A 19,013-nucleotide genomic window follows, 5' to 3' on the forward strand; every position below is an offset into this window, starting at 1 on the left:
TGATTGAACAGTGGAGAATTCCTGGTCTTTCATTATGCTTTGCTAGTGCCTGTGTGGACTCTCCACATTCCAGGAGGAAGTCCTCTAGTTAAGAACTTTGCTCTCTGCAATAATCAGCTGGACCTTGTTCCACAATTGACTTTCTTGAACTTGGCCAGTAGCATAATCATCCCAACTACCTCCCTGCACCACTCCCCCCTCTCTCTCTCTCGACACTGGAGCTGGGAGAGGCCTGTGAAGTCATCTTATCCCACAGTCCAGGCATTCCACTGGAGAGAGTAAAAGCCCAGATGCCTGAGTTCAAGCCCAGCTCTCCACAAATTTGCTGTGTGACTTTAGGCGAACCACTTAACTTCTCCATGCCTATTTTCTCATGCACAAAATGGAGACGGCAGGTACGTAACTCATAAAGCTATGATGAGAAATACACATATAGTGCTTATGATAGTGTACATAGTGAGCACTCAACAAATCTTAGCTGCAAGGATTATTTTACTGAAGAAGCAGCTAAGGCCCAGAGAGGTGAAGTGAATTATTCAAGGAGATACAGTACATTACCAGTAGTACCTTGGATCTAAGTCAACACATCCAAGCAATTATATTTCTGTTATTCTCTGCTGCACCCTGATGACGTGTTTCAATTCAAAATACGCACGTGTAGTATTTCTTCATTGATTCCGTCAGCAGAGCCTGTACGTCAACCTTCACTGGGCCTGGTTCAGAGCACTGAGTCACAGAAGTGAACGACAGTCCTGCCTCTTGGAACTTATATTCCCTAAAAAGATAGAAAACAGACTGGTGGCTATTCACCAAAATGTTGATCAAATTCGGTGATAAAATTATGGGTGCGTTTTAGTTTGTTCTGGTCACAATTCTGTATTTTCCAAATCTTCTGCAATGAACCTATATTACATCCTTTAGGAAGTTGGGATGTGTGTGGATGGATGAATGGATTTTAGGAAAACATATTTTAACATGGGAATGTAGAGAATATTTTCTAAGGTGGATGATAAGGAAAACATCACACACACACACACACACACACACACACACAATGATTTGAGGATGCTGCATCTTCACAAGTCCCTGAGAACTGAATTCTATCTCTGTAAAAGTAAGAAGGTCTGGATTTTCTCACTGAAAACTGATGATGTGATAAAAGACTGCATGTTTCTCATAGAGTTCCTCACCTCTCCCCTCTCTCATTGCTCATTTGATAATAAAAATGCCTGTCTGAGAGGGGCCACTCCCAGCAGTGGGTTGAGAGTCCCAGTGATCTCTGAGCGGCCCAACCCTCAGGGAGGGGAGGGTGTCTGCAGGTGAAGCCAGGGAATCCCCAGGCATGGCCTGGTGCTCCAGATGGGCCATTCTCCCCTGCTGGAATCAGCCTGTCTCCCTGGCATTTTCCTACTCTCAGGGTTGCCTTTCACCCCGATGCCCTCTGCCAGTTTTAAAGTCTCTCTTCCCTCAGCTGCCTGGAAAGGAGAACTGGACTCCAGAGGAAGTGTTCTCAGATGCTGAGGAGTATGTGGTCTGATTGCATTTTTTAAAGAGAAATCTGGAGCCAAGGAATAGCAGAGGGGAGGCATTCTCCCTCCCACCTCCTTCTCAGGCTTAATAAGAGGAAAAAAATCAGGAACTTTTCTTAAAGTACTTGAGTAGAGGAATCCTTCAGTCTATCTGGATTTCCATGAATTTCACAAAGAGAGATACCGGACTCAGGGAGGGGCTTTCAAAACAGGACTCAGAAAGCAGGAGGCCCAGTTTCCGCTCCTACTACCTGGCAGTGGCTGTGAGGAGGCATCTGCCCGCCTCTCTTTCACCTCAAAGTGAGTAGACAGCATCACCTTCCAAATGGGTCTGATAAATCTCCTGTGTGCTTTTGGAGATGTCTAGGTTTGGAGAGAAAATATTAAATGTATTGAGCTCTTAAAACAACACACATGCACACACACACATGCACACACACACGCACACACACAGAGTGGTGCCATAGAAAGCCAAGTTGCGTAAATATTTTAAAAAGATAAATGCAAGTCCAGGATTTCTAAAGACTTGTAATTAACCCTTGAAATATCACTGAGCTTATTTTATAAAACAAAGTTATCCAGTTTGGGAAAGAAATTGGATCTGTTCTGGCTGAAGTTCTAGCTCACTGTGCCTCTGGATGTGATTAAAATGTTAAGCCTGAGTATTCCTGTGGCCATGAGCTGACAATTTGTAGACTACAGACAGTAAACGCTTCGGGGCCTAAAACCACATGGGGCTGGAGCTACAACTCCCCTGGTGTTTATATGGGCTTTCCAAACAATGTCGAGTAATCTGCCTTTCTGCTCCCATTTCCCCCATTTGGAAGGTAAATTAGACACATTCATTTTCCGCATGGGCAAAGAAGCAGGCAAAGTTTCATTTGACCTCACTCAATAAAGTCATATATTTTATGGAATATATGTGCCTCTCACCCGGTGCAAATGTTACTCCAGCAAAGGGATAGTTTCCCCTTTTTCTGAAGCAACAAGAATTAACTTCTGGCACGATGCCATTTGGGGCAGATTTTCAAGTTTGAACCAGTGCAAACATTTTAATGAAGGCATGAAATGAAGGCTTTTAATGACTGATACAAGAAGTTTCCTAAGGCAGGTCTGGCCCCTACAGCCCACAGAAAAGAAAATTAATAATAGCTTGAACTTGTTTTTGTTCAAACTCAGTTAACCAAAAAGAATCCTAAACTATGCAACATGTTCCCCAAAGCTATTATATGAACAGGGATGTCAATATTAATATTAGCACACACTGCTTGGAAGGTAAATAGAATGGAGGGGACGTTACACAGTATCTTCCCAAGTCAAAGGAATGTTTGTTCCTCACCACTCCTCTTTCAAATATGAGAATTTACCAGAAATGTTGTATTCCTTTCCTTCATTTCTTTCTCCAAAACTCCTCTCTTTATTTCTCTCTCAGGCTTTCTTCTGGCTTTCTTTACGACTTTTTGGGGTTTTTTTTTGTTGTGGTGGTGGTTTTTGTTTTGTTTTGTTTTGTTTTGTTTGAGACAGGGTCTCGCTTCATCACCCAGGCTGGAGTGCAGTGGCGCAAGCTCAACCCACTGTAATCTCCACCTCCTGGACTCCCACTTCAGCCTCCTGAGTAGCTAGCACTACAGGCATGCGCCACCACACCTGGCTAATTTTTTGTTTTGATTTGTTTTTGAGACAGAGTCTCGCTCTGTCTCCCAGGCTGGTATGCAGTGGCATGATCTTGGCTCACTGAAGCCTCTGCCTCCCAGGTTCTGGTAATTCTCCCACCTCAGCCACCAGAGTAGCCAGGCTCAGACAATCCGCCCAACTCAGTCTCCCAAAGTGCTGGGATTACAGGCGTGAGCCATCACAACCAGCCCATTTTCTTCTGGCTGTTATTGCTTTCTTTCTTTTTCTTTTCTTTTCTTTCTTTTTTTTTTTTTTTCTTTTGGTTTCCCTCTTGTTGCCCAGGCTGGAGTGCAATGGTGAGATCTTAGCTCACTGCAATCTCTGCCTCCCGGGTTCAAGCAATTCTCCTGCCTCAGCCTCCCGAGTAGCTGGGATTACAAGCATGCACCACCATACCCAGCTAATTTTGTATTTTTAGTAGAGATGGCGTTTCTCCATGTTGGTCAGGCTGGTCTCAAACTCCCAACCTCAGGTGATCCACCCACCTTGACCTCCCAAAGTGCTGGGATTACAGGCGTATATTGCTTACTTTCTTAAATTCCTCTCAGTAAGATGTAATTTTAATATAGTTTCACAAAACGAGAAGTCTCTGAAATCGTCCTAGTCCCCCGCTTTCTGGTCTCTTAGCTAGCTGGTCCTTAAACTGCTTAGAAAAGAGAACACTGATGAAATACCAAGAGCCTTTCTAGAATATGGGCCATGGCCTGACACTTTTGGTGGAACAGAGAGGAAAGTAGCATGTAGCTAGCGAGGAGAAGTGGTGATGTCAACAATGACATCTAAACTTGTAGGAGAAATAAGCCACCCTTGCCACATTGGACAGTTACCAGATTGATACTAATTGCTAAACCCAGTTTTTTCAGGCAGTTGGGATATGCATGACTGATTCAAATGGCTGACAAAGGGACCTGAGCCATTTCCAGTGTGGATACAGCTTTATGGCCAGAGAAGAATAACAAGCAAACAAGTAAGAAGCAATTGCAGCCAAAATGAAAAATGAAGAGATCCTTTCTCCAGCCAATGCCAACTGTAATATTAGAAGACAGATATTAAAGGTATACTGAAAAAACGTTTTTCTTTTGTACCTTAGCTCTCATGTTACTGAGTGCATTGTTCTTACTGCTTAATGGGCCATTTCAGGTAAAGAATTGAATATTCATAAGAAACTAAAGAGTGACTAGCCCTGCCTTTGCATACAGTGAGCAGCAGGTCCAGTAAGTATATGGTGGCTACATAGTAGGCATTCAATTAAAATGTAGTACGTTTAATCAATGAAGTGTCAAATAACCAAGTAAGAGGATCTCGGTTCTCGTTTAAGATTCTTTTATCAAGCTCAGATGCTGGTCACAGCACCCATCTAGCTAAGCCCCCATAGCTGTGCGGAACGTAGTTAGTACATATCTTTAAATTTGCCCAAGAAAAATTGTCATGGAAGGGGCGGTCCAGTCTAAGGATCCTAAAGCACATTCCCCACGAGACTATGCGGTCAACAAAACACACGAGACCCAGAGATGAGCCAGAGTGATCTTTGAGACCAAGTTAACACTTTCAGAGACACAAATTGGTTCTTGGTGAAAACAAACAAATAAACAAGTACTAAGTAGAGTGACTTGATTATTTAACCTCACTGGAAAATGGGATATGCATCCTGGTTAAATTTTAGGACAACTGGTCAATTTTTTTAAAAAATTACAGGATGAAACAAGACTTCTTTCCACCCTTTGAGACACACACATGCACGCAAGTTGGCATTTGCCATTCCAAACACAGATGCCAGGTCCAGCCTCCTCTTGTAGGAAGATGTGCAGGGAGGAACTTCAATGCTCTAAACCTGGCAGGGTCCGTGGCCATAGGATTCACAGCTATTCTTCCTTGGACAAAGCTAGATAAACTCTGATGCACACACAAAGCTCTCTTCTCTGGACTTGTTACTGATCAGTCCTCTTTGGTTAACACACTATGTCCTCAGCCAAATTACAGCACTAACCAATGCAATTGATTCAGTCTCACTTTTCTAGCTATAATTCCACTCTAGTCATGCTTGCCTGTGACTATACCCAGTCATCTTAATTAGAGCTGGGGGGTTCCTAAATCTCTCCTGCCACCCTTTTGTGACTATTTTTAAGGTAGTCACCTCCACAGATGCTCAAAGCAACCATTCCATTCATTCCAACTTTTACTCTTCAAAAGAGACTTTATCTTGAAGTTCTGGGGATATCTTAATCTACTTCCTGCACCAGCAACATCCATTTGAAGATCCAAGGCACCAGGCTCTCTGAATGGCCATCCCCTGGATTGTGTGCTGGGCAGCACTTGCCTATTATTGAGGAAAGCAATTATAAACCAACTGGGTGTGGAAATTCACTCCCACCATCCTGGGAAGCTCTGAAACTGTACACAGAGTTCCATGACCAAAAAAAAGAGGAAGTCCTTTTACTGGTTGATTTCTGATTATAAAAAATAATATATGATCTTCAAACACAATTCTAACAATGCATGGACATGTAAATTAAAAAATTAAAATTATCCAAAACCTCACCTCTTTGGTAATTATTATAAACATTCTTCCATATATATGTATTCATATACGCATATGAAATTTTACCCAAAATGATGTGCCTGCTGCATTGACATCCATTATTATTACATACCAAAATTTATGTCCCTCTAGCTAAGCCCCTCAGCACCCCATGTCAATAAATGTAGATTGACATCATTATTCTTAATGACTATGTAGTATTCCAGTGAGTGCGTATATCATAAAGCATTTAAGCAATTCTTTGTTAGTGGATAATAGATACTTATGCTGCTTCAATTTTTTGCTACCATAAACAATACCATGGTGGAACTCCTGTACATAATGTATCTGTACATGTAATGACATATTTGCCACCTTATTAACTATTCCGTTTCCCATCCGTTGGGCTTGTTTACAGCACTGATCACATCACTCAATGGTGTGCAATCTTAGAAAGTTTACTTAAGCACTCCAGGTCTCAGTTTCTTCCATGGGGTCATTTCTCATGATCTTGAGGGTCCCCTCTAGCATTAACATTATATGGTCACTTTCCCAAATCTAAAAGCTTACGCGAAGCATGTGTAAATGGATGCCAACCAGCTCTCTCTGGCCTCTTTCCTTCTCTTTTTATGTCATGAGCAATGATTGACAGTTCATATTGTTGTCCTTCTGATCTTTCATCTGAGAACATGAAGCCAAAAGAGTCTGCCTAACCTTAAAGACACAGGGCTGAGTGGTTGCCAGGAATCTGATATTTTAAAGATCCCTTAGTTCTAGCTAACTCTCCACAGACTACTCCATTAACATTTTCAGTTCCAGCACACCCATTTCCCAAAATTTCAGACTCCTGGCATCATTTGAACCTCACTTTATGCCTCAACTCCCACAGCTCAGCATGTGACCCTAGTTAGCTCCACAGGCTGGAGCCCACACAGAGCTCTGCAGGGCAGCAGGAGGTATGCTAGCGTATTGTCCCTAATGAGCTTATGGTTCCCTATATCCTGGTATGGTGGGATTCCTTCAGCACCCTCGGGGCAGTGAAACAGGCAAGTCTGTAGTGGTGGAGCCTCTGCCAAGGAATTTCCAGCCTTGGTGCAGAAGCAAGAAAATGCAAGGTCCCTCCTAGCTGGTGGCAAGGTTACAGCTACACAGATTCCTCAGCCCAGTGCTGACTGATTAATGGGCAGGACAGGGGGTGGCTCACTGGGTAATGGCTGAAGAACCAAGGGGCCACAGAAGGACAGCCCTTGGAGCAGCCCTGAAGATCCAGGTCCAGATTAATGTAGGCTTTAGGAGGGAAGCCTGTTAAAAGTAAAAATAATAATCGCAACAACAGCAAAAACAACTTCTACTTGCATAATATCTTATGCACACACACTGCTCCTATTCCAACCTTTAAAAATAAATCTTACTGGGCAGGTAAAATAAAGGCTAAGGGAAGTCTACTTGCTTGATCGAGGCCACAGACCTATTAAAGAACAGCATCCAAGTTTCTTAGAGTTTTTAACTCTTTATTTGCTGTTAACTTTTCTCTTTCCTTTACAATGCTTGCCTTTTCATGGCTCCTGGAAGCTATGAAGTGTCTGCCATCCATCAAAGATGGTACAAATAGGTGAAGAAATTGCAGATATGAGGAGTGTTTTTTTTTTAACTACTACTGTTGGTAGCAATCCAAGCCAGAGCTTCCTAGACTTTCACAGAGCAGCTTATGACTCAGAGATCTCTGCACCCCTGTTCTTTGAGCAGGGAACTCACCCAGCCCAAACGATTCCTGCAGTGGCCTCTTGGTTCCTCATCCCCAGGTTATCTTTGCATCCCAGGTGACCTGGTGAAAACCAATCTCCCTAGAAAAGTCTCATTGAGTATCCTACTGTGCCAAATCCACACCAGAGTACCAGCTCAAGCCTGAGTTCCAGGCCCCTTTTGGGTCTACCTGGACACTTTCCCATAGGAAGGACTTTTAGCTGAGGACAGAGAACAAAAGACCACAAGGGCTTTATGACAGAAGGTGTGCATCTGGTGAGCAGGTCCATGGGAAGGACAAAGGGTCTGACATAAGGATACAGTTAAATTATCTTATCAAAAAAGAACATAAATTATTTTCAGAGTATATAGAGGAACAGTGGTATTTAGAACTTGGGCAAAGTATTTAAGGTTCTGTTTGGGACAGTGGAGATTCAACAGCCAAGGTAAGAAGCTGCCTTGCTGTGGACAATCCATATTTGGGGAACAGAATGGAGAGTCTCAGATGATGGGAAACACAGCCTCACTTGAGAGGGGACAGGTGGGAACATCCTCCTGGCTGAGAGGGGTCCATGCATCTGTGCACGTCCCAAAAGAGCAACACAGAAATACACAGGAACAAATCATTTAGGCTGCAGAAAAGCAAGGCTGCATGAGGCTAGGAGCCCTTCTTTGTTCACGATGCATCCCAAACTCCTAAAACAGTGCCTGGCACATGGTGGGTGCCCAACAAATGTGTGTTCAATGAATGAAGCAAAATCTTGCCCAGGTTTGGACAAAGAATGTGTGGCACTCTCAGATAGGAGGTGGAGTGACGAACTGCACAGGGTATCTTCCTCATAATTAATCCACCATATGATAGTCATAATACCTGGAAGAAAGCAAATCATTCTCCACAACAGCAATGAGTAAACTAAACAAACAAGCCCAGGTTCACCTCACAAATATTGCAACACCTAAGATGGATGACAAGTGGGCAGGGACCCAGGAAAGACATGGACTTTGACAGTAATGCCAGCAACTGCTACACTCTCAACTGTGTATACATGTATGCCAAGTATCTTAAAAGAGGATACAGGGAATGCATGACCGCAAGAAAGGAATGTGTCATATGGGTGAGCAAGCTGTCTGGACTCTAACCTGTTGTAAAACTAAAAGCATCACAGAGCAGTGGTATCAGATCACAGAACTACCTGGGCTGTAGCTAAGACTCAACTCAACAAATCCAAAATCCAATGTGTGCCCCCTCCCTCACACCTGCACTTCTCCTGCATCAGCAGAGCCTTCCCTAACACCCTGCTGCTTAAGACTAGGGTGGGTGCTCTTCCTACATGCCTCCAAATCTCTCAACAGAACTTATCTTTCAACAGACCTTCTCAGTAGATTTGGAGCTTCTTCACAGAAGGTATCGTGTCTTATTCCTTGTGGTAGCTGTGCTCCTCAGGCCATATCTTGGATATAGTAGGTACTCAATAAATAATTGTTCAAAAATTAAATGAATGAATGGCTCCATCATCCACCAGGTCAATCTTTACTCCTCCCTCTCCCACTCTCCACATCCAAAGTCAACTAACACTATTTAATCTACTTAAAACCTATCTCAGGCCGGGCGCGGTGGCTCAAGCCTGTAATCCCAGCACTTTGGGAGGCTGAGATGGGCAGATCACGAGGTCAGGAGATCGAGACCATCCTGGCTAATACGGTGAAACCCCGTCTCTACTAAAAAAAATACAAAAAACTAGCCGGGCGAGGTGGCAGGCGCCTGTAATCCCAGCTACTCTGGAGGCTGAGGCAGGAGAATGGCGGGAACCCGGGAGGCGGAGCTTGCAGTGAGCTGAGATCAGGCCACTGCACTCCAGCCTGGGCGACAGAGCGAGACTCCGTCTCAAAAAAAAAAAAAAAAAAAAAAAAACACCTATCTCAGTCCTGACCCCTCCACTTCTCCCTATGCTATGGCCGATGCTCCAGGCTTCTTCCTCTGTCTAGACTGTTACAATAGGCTCCTGACACTGAGCCCCTTGCCTCTGAGCTCTCTCTATTCCAATCCATCCTCCATGTCAGCAGTAGCAAACTAGCAGCCCACACACAGTTTGTTTGGTCCTGAAAGAGTTCTACAAAAGGAATCTGAATTAGTCTCCTATATTTTAAAATCAGGACCTTTCAAATAAAATGTTGGTTTACCAAACATCCCCTCCTTCTTGCTTGGCCTGCTTGCCTCATTTGCCTTATGGGCCTGGCCCCCTGTAGGCACTGAGTTTGTGGCACCAGAGTATCTAGATGAAACATAGACCCAATCAGATCGGATCACATGACTGCTATCTAACTTTGCTGGGAAGATAAACTCATGCGAGGCCCATGGCATGCTGGCCCCAACCCCCTTTCAGGCCTATGCCCTCCTCCCTCCTTGCACCCACCCTGCACCTTGAGTGAGCCGGGCACCTTTACACCTCTGAGGCATCACTCAAGCTTTGTTCTCCAGCTTGAGTGCTTGCCCTGTGCTGCAGTGGTCAAGAGAATGAGCTAGAATCAGACTGCCTAGGTGCACATCCTCCTAAGCCTTCATTTCCTCATTTATAAAACGGGCCTAATACCAGTTGATGTCTTACAGGGTTATTGAAAGTAGCAAATGAATAATATCTCTAAAGTTCTTAACATAGGGACTTGCGCACAGCAAGGACTTAACCAGTGATCCTGTTGTTGTTGTTGTCTCTGCCCTTCTTTCCCTAAAGAAATGCTGTTCTACCTCCACAGCCAGTCTCAGTGTCACCTCCTCTGTGAGGCCATCTCGTCCCTCCACCTCGCCCTAGGCAGAATGAGTAACTCCACCCCAGGAGCTGGGTCACTGTGGCCACACCTCTAGGATGCCACTTACCACCCTGCCGCACCTTCAGCTCCCCTGTGTCCATCCTTCTGTGCACCACCTACCTCCTAAGGGCCGAGCTGGGCATCTTTGAACAGCCAGTGCCTGAACACCTTAGGTATTCAGTGTTTCTTGAATGAGTTGCATTGGATGGCAAGGCAGAAACATTCGGAGAGTTAAATGGCATTTCCCCCCAGTTTTATGTGCCAAAGAATATTCATGTGATACCATTTGCCACCTGAGTGTAGTCAGTGAGAGACAAAAGGCAAAGGATAAATTCATAGCATGAAGGACAAGCTATGCCATTTAATTGTATGACATCTGCTTCTCTGCCTCAGTTTTCTCATCAATAATAAGGAGATAATAATGTCTTTCCAAGCTCAGTAGAAAATAGGAGGACCCAACAAGGCAACATAGATGAAAACATTTTACAGATTACAAAACCTCCATTTCAGTGTCTGGTGCAATCTTTGACCCTTCTTTAATTAGGAGAATTTGAAGATATAAAAACGAATTTCTTAAAGGACCTGGATTGCTAACATACAGTTATAAAGTGTGGATGTGGCTGAAAAAGGGAGGAATTCACCCCCTTCAAAACAAATACAAAAACCCACCATGGGACTTCACTGAGAATGCTGTGGTTGGTTGGAATCCCAGCTTTGTCCCTTGGAAGGACTCTGGGCAAATTCTTTTCTATTTGTATTTTTTGCAGATTTAGGGAGAAGTGCAGTTTATTACATGGATATATTTCACAGCAGGGAAGCTGGGCAATGAGTGTGACCATTACCCAAACAGTTCACGTCATGCCCATTGATTAATTCCTCATCCCTCACTGCCTTCCCACCCTCCCGCCTTCTGAGTCTCCAGTGTCTATTATTCCTCTCTCCACCTCCAGCTCTGGCCATATTCTTTCTGAGCCTCAACTTCTTTATCTGTAAAGTGAAGATAGTGAAATCTATCCCAGAAAGTTGATAGGGTGATGAAATTACACGACATACGTAAAGACCTTGAAGAGTACCTGCCACTGAGGCTCCCAATACTGTGGTTTGTAGACTATTTGTTAGAACCAATAAGCGTTAGATGTAAACAAATAGAGATACCAGTTTGAACTAAATATGACAATGCTATGAGAACAAACACACTATATGTATTTTCTGATTTGGGATGGAGGGCAATTGAGTGTCGAGAGCTGTCTCCCCGACTCAAGCCTTCTGCAGCCTGCTCCTAGCTCACTGCCCTGGATCCTCTCATTGCCTCCTAGCCTGTCTCCCCTCTCCAGCTGCCCTGTCCTGGTTCATCTCTCCTGCTCTCAGAGTAGTTTTCTAAAACTACCAAGTCTTTCCTCCATAGAAAGCTGTTCAATGGCACCCTGTTGCTTCCAGGATGTGGACCCACTATTTGGCCTGCACACAAGGCCTTCCCTGATCTGACTGTCCCTGTCTCTCAGGCCCACAAGCCAGTCACCCTCTTCTCCCTGCCTTATGTCCCAGACATACTGAACTCTCTCTGTGCCTGAGCCTGAAACCTCCAAGCCTTCCATGTCCTGCCAGATGAAATGCCCTTCCCCCTGGCCTGCTCTCCCTTGCCTGGCCTAGTCTACAAGACTCAGCCTGGGCATCAGCATCCCCAGGAAGACACCCGCAGCCCCAGTGTGAATCTGATGCCCCACCTGGAGCTCCCACAGCCTCTAAGTACACCTGAGTTTACCAATATCCACTTTTCTGTCTCCCTGTTTCCAAGAGACAGCAAGATCCAGAAGGCAGGAATGATCTTTCGTCTCTGAACCCTCAACAATGGCCAGCCATGCTTAAGCATAGTGTGTGCTCTATTATTTTTATGGAGCAAAATCGATTTATAAGTGAATGAAAGGTTGTGAAAATGGATTGGTTGTAACATTAGTGCACTATAAATATGTTTATCTCCTTATCCTACTCCCCCCAAAAGATCACACGTCTGCCCATCCTTGGTAACCTACTTTTATAGACATAAAACAAGTCAAAAATTAAACACTGGTGGATGCTGAGGCAGTGTTGCACTGTGTTCAAGCTCACAGCCACTGTGTGAGGCAGAATTTGAATGTGGGTCCTCCTTCTTACTAAACTGTGAGGCCAAGGCATATCACATAACCTCTCTGAGGCTTCATTTCCTTCCCTGCAAAACAAATATGAGTACATGTATCATAAAGTTTTTATGAGAATGAGATAATGTGTGTAAAGCACAGTGCCTAGCATGTAATAAGTGCTTGATAAACCTTAAAAACAGATTGTTAAAAAGTCCTAGTTACTGCCTTGTTGATCAATGAATCAGCAAGTATTTGAATGCCTGCCCATTCGATCTGTGGGAAGTCATGAGAAACCTACATCAGCAGTGGACACAGAATTGTGCATGTGAGGAGCCTGGCTTGTCCCTTGCGCTGAAAGGGAGACCAGAGTTCAGTGATGAGCATGACATTGCAAAGTGACTTAAACACTCAAGAAGCCACATTTTAAATTTGCGGCAGGACCTGGTCTCCCTGCCACCCAGAGTGTGAGCCTCTAGCGCACGCCATGGACTTTTCATTTGCTCTGAAACACTCAGCTCTCTGCAGCCCCATGCTTCTTTTCGCAGTCTTCCGAGGGCCTTCTATCCTTCTTAACTCGCTGACCACAGGATTCCCCCAGGCCTTATCCAGACCGGTTTTTTTTTTTTTTTTTTTTTTTTTTTTTGAGGTGGAGTCTCGCTCTGTTGCCCGGGCTGGAGTGCAGTGGCCGGATCTCAGCTCACTGCAAGCTCTGCCTCCCAGGTTCACGTCATTCTCCTGCCTCAGCCTCCCGAGTAGCTGGGACTATAGGCGCTCGACACCTCGCCCGGCTGTTTTTTTGTATTTTTTAGTAGAGATGGGGTTTCACCGTGTTAGCCAGGATGGTCTCGATCTGCTGACCTCGTGATCCACCCGTCTCGGCCTCCCAAAGTGCTGGGATTACAGGCTTGAGCCACCGCGCCCGGCCCAGACCGGTTTTAAATGCCTGAAACTTCTTACAGCTTTGCCCTTAGGTTGATCAGGTTTTCTTATCATAAGCTTTTGAGCACTCACACGGGTGAACTGTCAAGATCAGTAAGAAGGAAAGAGGTAGTGCATGGGGATGCGGAAGTCCCAGTGCCAGCTCTCCCCAGGTCCCCTCCTGAGTGACACTCCCCAGGGAAGGATGGATGGACAGCCCATGATGCTGGTGAGCTAGCACCTTCTGGTACGAAGGTTCACAGGAGCTCATGGCCCGGAGGCTGATGCCAGATTCAGAACTACATCTTGATCAGCCCCACCTGACTCCTCCCCACCTCTTCTCCACTCCTCTCCTCTCCTCCAGGACTGGCCCCAAACCCTCAAAGTGCTCCACCTTGGCGCCCCAGGTCAGACCATGCATCCAACCACACCTACCAAGTATGGTGGACAGGGGTGCATCGCTTAGCCTCTCTTTGTGCCCAATTGACCCGAGGCTGGCAGTTCTACAGTGAAATACAAGTTTGACTGATGTTAGCACCCTTCAGACTTAGGACAGATTTCACAACAATTGTCAGCTCATCATTTTATTTCACATAGTTATGTGGTATCATGATAACAATAATAATGGGTATGACTTGCTGAGCTCTTAATATGTGCCTAATAACAACCCTGTAAAAAGTAATAATAATAAGGTAATATTCTTAACTTACAGATGAGAAAATTAGCATACCAGGTCACAAGGTTAGAAAGTGGCTGAGCAACTCTCAACCCCATGTCTCTCTGGGTGAGGGCAGAGCCACCGCCCTTCCACCCAGGGCCCCTCCCCGGTGGACACTGCTAAGCAAGGGACACCCCATCCCTATGCTGCCTCCCAGTCCCCAGTGCTGTGATGGAGACTGATGGACATCCCTGGGAAAAGTCCAAGTGCTGATGTATCCACCCAAAGGGTGTAAGTAGGCAATAGAACTGTTTTCCTTGAAAGTGTGTAACATATGAGACACAGAGCAAAGAAAACATGTATTGGATTGTACAAATTTCAAGGTAATGATATCAATTCTGTCCCTCTTACCCCTTTTTCTTACTAGATAAAGCCTTTCCGACTTTCAAGGGTTTGGATGTAGCCTCAGCCTCTGCATGAATGTCCTCTGCTTATTTCCCCATTTACCCCTCTGTGATTGTCCTTTTCCAGCCTGAACCATGCAGTCTCAGTACTTGTATCTTTCATGTTTTGACTCAAATGTCACCGTCTCAGGAAGAACTTTTCCAGTCACCTATTCTAAAATTGCATCCCTTCCCCAACCCTTCCTATCCCCCTTTGCCACTTTATTTTTCTGCTTAACTCTTACCCATTATCCAGCACTATTCAGCATATGGCATACGTCCCACTTATTATTCCACCTACTCCCCCCACAGAGCATGAGCTCCTGAGAGCAGGCATTTCTTTATGCTATTTCACAGCTGCCCTCCCTGGAGCAGTGTCTGGTAGGCACTCAGTACTTCCTGGCTGAATGCTTGGCGTGTCTTGTCTCCAGTTTGCTTCAGCTGAGTTCGTTCTCTCACCTTAACTATAAAGTCCTCAAAGATGGCAAACAGCTCTTTTATCTCTTCTGTATCCCCACAACACTTCAGGAGGTGCCAGGCACACAGAACTTATTTTTAAAACTCTTGCCCAATGAGTGGCAAGGCTGGGTGCAGCGGCTCACTCCTGTAATTCCAGCACTTTGGGAGGCTTACTTGAGGCCAGGAGTTAGACACCAGCCTGGGCAACATAGCAAGACCCTATCGCTAGAAAAAAAAAAATTTAATAGCTGAGTGTGATGACTCATGCCTGTAGTCCCAGCTACTTGGGAGGCTGAGGTGGAAGGATCACTTGAGCCCAAGAGTCAGAGGCTGCAGTGAGTCATGATTACATCACTGCACTCAAGCCTGGATGACAGGGTGAGACCCTGTCTCAAAAAAACAAACAAACAAACAAACAAAAAAACGCAAATTAAAAATTAAGGACCATAAGCCTATTTTGAGGGATGTGGATCTTTTTTCATCATTGTGAATTTACCTCTGCTTTGGAGGATTTTAATCTGCATGGCAGGGGTGGAGCAAGGTTCTTCATGGTAAAAACTGATTTCTCTTTTATTCAACAAGATTAACTGTTGGAGACCCTCAAGTACCTTCTCAAACTGTCTTTCTCTTCACAGAGCCTTAGAAGCCCACTGGGTCTTTTCCACACCTGTCACTGTGACAGCTCCCCATGCTGAGTGGAACTGAGCATATTCTACAAATTCTTATGCCTGCCAGGGCCAGCTGAGGATGCACACTGCCCAGACCACTGCAGGAGTGACTAGCTCAGATAGCAGAGAGGCTCTGCTCCCAGCCTTGCCTTCCCAAGCCAGGGTGGGTGTGTACCACCTGCACGGCACACAGGCTGGGCCACGGGGAGATCTTGCATTTCCACCAGCTGCCTCACCCACAGTATGCACGAGTGTGGTAAGCTGGCTCTGCCCAACATGCCGCCCTCCTGAGCTGGGCTCCTCCTCAGGGACACCCGGTGTTGAAATCGGAGGGGAGGGACCCGCTTGACCCTAAGAGAATTCCCTAGGTGCCAACTCAGAGGATTAGCTCCCTCTCTGCCACCACCCAAATCAGGCCACAGGTTGCAGTGGTTAGACAATGAAATCATCTTTTCTTCTGGTTTTGGTGGTTACTATTTTTAACTGCATTGAATGCCCAGGAAGAACCTGAGGGGAAGGTAGCCAGAGCAGCAAAGACCGATTTCCTGGCTCAGGAGCCCACAGCCCTGGGATGGTTTCCTGTTTGCCAGAGGAGAGCTGTGTTTGTGTGTCGTGGGGAAAGCTGTTATTCCCTTACAGTTTTAAGGTTTTGCAACACTTTAAGGAAAAAAAAAAGAAGAAGAAATCTTTCAGGCTCAGCCCTCATAGCAATTATTTTTTCTGCTGGGGTGAGCAGGAGAGAGCAAAAGGAAGAACAGAATGGAAAAGAAGCAAGTGTTAGTGGAACAGGATGTACTTAAAATTCCCCCTGCCTGTTATCCATTCCAAAACTGGCCTCTCCATGGGTGTAGGAGACCACCGCGACTTCATACATATTTATAGCATTTGGCAGCTCTGTGGGGCACATCGCTCTAACAATGTATTTTAAATGAAGCTAAATGAAACGCATTCCCAGTTCCTGGGAAAGGATCTTAATTTTTTTTTTTTTTTAATAAACTGTGCTGTGGAGATGCTGCTGGCTGAAGTGTCATGGATAATCACAGTGTGGAGTCTGACGTGAGTCTGGGTAGAAGCCAGATGACCCAGACCAGAATGGGACATCCTGAGAAAGATCCAGTCTAGCCTGACCGTTCCCAGATCTCAGAACCCCAGGGAGCAGGCTGTAGCTCTGAGATCCCGCCAGTCTTCCGCCCCACCATGTTTTCCAATGGCGTTTGGAGAACCTGATCCTCTCCATCCGTAGTAGCTCCAATGCAAAGTAACTCACTAACTCCCAAAAGTCTCCAGGGATCAAGGGTCAGAGCTTACCAAGGGTCAAGTTTTCTGGAATCAGAATGCAAAAGTCAAAAGCCTAAAACCACTGCTCTGCTTGACACACCGCATTAGTTAATTAAGCTTCTGTGTCTGAAACCTAAAACATATTTATGTCATTTTCCAAATAAAATATAGACCTAATTGAATTTCATCAGCCAATGTGTAAGTCTATGGGACAACTTCTTCACTGGCCTCTCTAGGCTTTGGTTTTCTCATCTGCAAAATAATGATATTAGACTAAGGTCTCTTCCAGCTCAAAAATTCCAAGAGGCGACAAAACACATGCAATATCTCTCCTCCAATTCCATCGCCATTTCTTTGCTGAGCCCTGGCTAATTGTTCCTCTGCCCTACGTCCTGTCTTAGGGTCTTTTTCTCCGTTCCAAATGTCTCAACACAAGTTCAGCTCTTATGTTTCTCAATGCTACATTATGAGAGCTGTCCTCTCGCAGATTTCTTTGGTTTCAACTGTTTTTTATGCTAATTGATACCACATGCAGCTGCTTAGACCAACTAGGTTCAAAGCCCATTTCATATCTGGCTCAGAACCCGTGCATAACTCCTGATATCTCCACCAGCACCCTCCCCAACCTCGTCAGCCTCTGCTGCAGCACAGTACGGCCCTGTGGCTCCAATCATGTTCGTTCTTTATCCAGTCATTCATGCACCTGAAGACTCTTGCCCTTTCCCTGGACAATAATGTCACCACATGGCTTCCCCTGTTCTCTGAACCAGGCTTTGTTCATGCCTCCTTCCAACCTCAGCCTGGCTACACTGCCAGGACACTGACACACTTTCCCTTTAGCACTCCCTTCACTCTGCTTTCTTTGCCATTTTGACAACCTTCCATATCCTTCTTTGGTGGCTTCATGCTTGATTCTTCTTCCATCCTAGTGAAACGCTGAAATGTCACAATCCTGCCTCCTCTTCTGAGTGACAAGTGCAGTACTTGGCATATTGATGTCCAAAGGATGATCATTAATAATTAAGAAACTTAACTGACCTCAAATTTGCAAATAATTAAAGAGCCACTGGACTTACTCCACCCCACACCTGTTTTTTCAGCACTAACTACATGTACCCATTGCGGTAAGTATGTATATCGAGAGCTGGCAGAGAAGGCCAGGCTCCTGCGCTGAACCCATCACCTGGCTCCAGGCCAGATTGAAGGAGGCTGAGCTCATCAGCTTCTGCTGATGACTTATTCTTCAACTAGTGACCTCTCTTGATTTTTATTATCATCTCTGCAAATTAGAGGGAAGGTGACTTGGCCAAGAAATCCTATGATTCTGCAAAGATGTCATTCTATTTTGGTAAATATGATAGTCTCTGTAGAGTTCACTAGTAAGGCAACTAACATATAAATGATAAAGATTCCAAAGTGTTTGCTCATATCTCCCGAGTAAGCATTACATACAACCTAAGGAATGAGAGGTTTTGGTCTCCCTTTCCTAGTAATACCCCTATCATGGGCAAAAACTAAACGAATACATACATAATAAAAACCCAAGAGAAAGATCCTGGGAAGGGTATTGTCTTATCTTGTTTATATTTACTAAACAAAACTTGGAAGACACTTTTCTAAGAGTCTGTTTTGAGGGCTCAGAATTTAAACTCTTCCTCTGCAGTCTTTGCAAATCCAAAAGCCTTTCTGATGCCAAATGAAAAGTTTCCTGTGCATCCTCTAGAAATGCCATTTCTTGTGACAACTCTTCAGAGCTATATGCGTGACTTCCAGCGTTGGGGTCTGTCAGAGGACCCACTGGATCCCTCAGGACTGTTTGCAGAGTTTCAGGAGCACAGCAAAGATATTCATGGTCACTGTTGGAAGAAATGGCAGCACGGCTAGTGATCATGCTATTGTTTGAACTGCCTCAAATGCTTTATAGATGGAGGTGGAATGAGGGTGCAAACATGCACTCAGCCACGCATCTACTCTACACTTTCGTAGGCTTGTCCTCTGGTGGTCAAGAGAGGCTGTTCTTCCAAGGTGTCAGGAAGAGAGGGTATGTGCAAGAAAACAAACTCGAGGGGAAACGGCTGTTCGTTCTCTTGTTACAAGTTCTAGAAGGAAGATCAACACTTTCAGTTGTCTGATAAAATAAGGAACAAGTCTAGAACCCTCTTGTATCTCACTCTGATTCCTCCAGCTCTTCATTCTGTCACTC

This window comes from Trachypithecus francoisi, unplaced genomic scaffold (assembly GCF_009764315.1).
Source record: "Trachypithecus francoisi isolate TF-2019V2 unplaced genomic scaffold, Tfra_2.0 Lachesis_group11, whole genome shotgun sequence".
Lineage (NCBI taxonomy): Eukaryota > Metazoa > Chordata > Mammalia > Primates > Cercopithecidae > Trachypithecus > Trachypithecus francoisi.